The 2,921-nt window shown below is 35.4% G+C and overlaps 1 long non-coding RNA gene across 1 annotated transcript in view; it reads left to right on the top strand.

Moving 5' to 3' along the window:
* The first annotated feature begins 322 nt into the window (after positions 1-322).
* The window catches only part of LOC128247901 (uncharacterized), a 22,587-nt gene continuing 19,988 nt past the window's right edge, over positions 323-2,921 (top strand). The window contains exon 1 of the long non-coding RNA XR_008264217.1: positions 323-454. This is a non-coding gene — a long non-coding RNA (uncharacterized LOC128247901). The remainder of the gene's footprint in view (positions 455-2,921) is intronic.

A 2,921-nucleotide genomic window follows, 5' to 3' on the forward strand; every position in this document is an offset into this window, starting at 1 on the left:
TAATCGAATAGTGCCCCCCACCCCACAAAACTTCAGACCATGTACCTAGAGCAGAAAGAATTATTAAGCTTGGTTGGTAATAGTTATATATCAACTTAGTCTTTGTTTACATACTTTTGAGGTGAAATCACAAGGGAAGTTTTAGTTAAACCGTCAAATTTTAATGATATACGCAGCAACCATTTACTAGATTCAATATAATCGAATATTTTTTTTATTGAGTTTATACTAGAATGATTTATTATTGAATATTTTGATATTGTTGTTATCCTCATTGGCATTGCTATTTTCCTAATATTTGTTTTCTCTTTTATGCAGGAAAGCCATTCGGGCAACAATCGTATTATTTCCTCTGCTAGGAATTACAAATCTGTTATTTTTCGCTGAACCAGGTATTGAGGGCACATGGAAATCAGTCTACCATATCGCAAATGCAGTCCTTCAGTCATCTCAGGTATTAAATGAAAATTTTTCCCCTTTACCATACAAACATACTCTTACATTTCGATAAAATATTTCTTGATTTCTGCTCGCATAAATATGCAGTGTGTGTGTGTACGCGCGCGTGTGTGTATGTGTGTGCGTATTTGTGTGTGTGTGTGTGTGTGTGTGTATGTGTGTGTGTGTTTGAGTGCGGGCAGCGTATGTGTTCTTATGTATGTATATGTATGTATGTATTTTACCACACAACATAGGCTGTCTTTCAGCTGTCTTTGGCATTCATACTGTATATGTGCATCATCACGTAGCAATACTTATAGACTTCAATATTTACTCGCTTATTGGCTTACATTCATTCATGTACACATACATACACATACGTGCACATACAAGCACACACACACACACGTACACGTGCATACGTACTCTCAGATACATATATAATTATATAAATTAATGTTTATATTTATGTCGAGTTAAAATCAATTTTGAATTTAAAATGTCGGTTTATTCAATACTTTTGCAGAATATATATGTATTATTCTGTTGCAAGAAGTATGGTAACAATAACTTCAATGCGTCGCCCTGTTCTCGAAAAGTTCGATTAGGGGTGGCAGGCCGTAACTTCGAAACTACTGTCGCCAATCTTCTTGTGATAGTATAAAATGTATGAGTATGATGGGGTATGATAGAGCGAGAGATAGAGAAGTAGAGAAAAAGAGAGTGAGAGAGAGAGGAGAGAGAGAGGAGAGGGAGGGAGAGAGAGAGAGAGAGAGAGAGAGAGAGAGAGAGAGAGAGAGAGAGAGAGAGAGAGAGAGAGAGAGAGAGATACGAGAGAGACATATGAAAATGTTTTAACAATGAAGACAATGAAGGAGTATGAATCGTGGTGAATGTGTACATTTTAATTTTCTGCAGCATAATACTAATGTTTAATATATATATAAGCATTAGAAACATTATACATATAAACTGCGTGAGGATTGCATGAAAGCACCAGCCTTGATAAAAAATGTTGTATGAGATGTTTTCATTGCATGAAGCAATTAGTAGCTCATAAAATATATACTGTGTTAATCAAATAATCTTTATGGTGTACCATTTTTTTGTTAATCTTACTATCACAGAACAGTAGATTATATATATATATATATATATATATATATATATTGTGCTGGGTAGGGATGCTAACCTCTCCTGTTCGAAAATATAAGGACACATATCGTGTGTCGTACAGCCAGCAGGAGATGATGTCTACTACGGCTAAACAACAGTAGAATTCGCCCTAAAAAGGAACTGCCACACTAGGTTGGCTGCAACTGAATATCTCTTGTTGAGAGTTTTAGGAACCACAATGTTTCTATTTTATTAGATCAGTGACTGTAAGTCGCTTAGAAAATTATGTATATTTTCGAACGTATATTTAGCAGTACCATCTCATCCGAAAAATGATTCTGTGCCGACGAAGGGAAATAACCCTGAAACCGTACGGTCGACAGATACTGCTTTGTGCTGAGTGGGGATGCCAACCTCCCCTGTTCGAAAATATAAGGACACAGATCGTGCATCATATAGCCAGTTGTAGACGATGTCTCCTGGAGCTAAACAACAGTGGCATTCGCCCCAAAATGGGACTACCACATTAGATTGGCAAAAACTCGTAATTTTAAAGTGCTGCTAGGAATATCTCTCGCTGAGATATTTAAGAACAACAATGCTTGTATTTTATTAGATCGGTGATTGTGAATCGCTTAAAAAATTATTATATATATATATATATTCAAAGGTAATATGAATCTTCAAAGACAGTTCACCCATAAATTCTAAAATAGAATTTAGGATTTATGGAGAGTTAATGTTGCGAACAAAAACTGACAGTGCAGACATACAAGTAAACCGAACGAAAACAAACATGGAGGATCGTTTTCTAAATTCTGCTCACACCTAAGCACAGCTTTGCGCCAGTGCATCGTTATATATCTACACGCACATACATATATATATTCACATACATTCTTAAACATTTTTCTCTGCCATTAATATCTTTTGATCGATGTCTAGATAAGTTCGTTTTTACAAATACTTCTTATTCATTATTCAATGTGTATTTTAACTTCGTAGAGTTTTTTTTCTCTTCTGTTAATAAGGTCTATTTCTTTAAAAATAAGCATTTGACGCTTGAGTGAGTGAAAATCGAAATTTAGAATAGAATATGGTTCGAAAGTATTTCTAGCTGTGTAAAGAAATACAATAACTGGTGGAATTCAATCAACTAAATAGTTTAGTTTATACGGATTGTTTTTATGGCAATGTGATAGCCGAAATAAATACAAAAGCATTTTTCCGACGCTCTATACCAATTCACCGTCCACTTGTCCATTGAACCATCCATCCAGACATCCATCCATCTAGTCAGCCATCCATCCATCTAGTCAGCCATCCATCCATCTAGTCAGCCATCCATCCATCTAGTCAGCCAT

The sequence above is a fragment of the Octopus bimaculoides genome, chromosome 1, assembly GCF_001194135.2.
Source record: "Octopus bimaculoides isolate UCB-OBI-ISO-001 chromosome 1, ASM119413v2, whole genome shotgun sequence".
Classification (NCBI taxonomy): domain Eukaryota; kingdom Metazoa; phylum Mollusca; class Cephalopoda; order Octopoda; family Octopodidae; genus Octopus; species Octopus bimaculoides.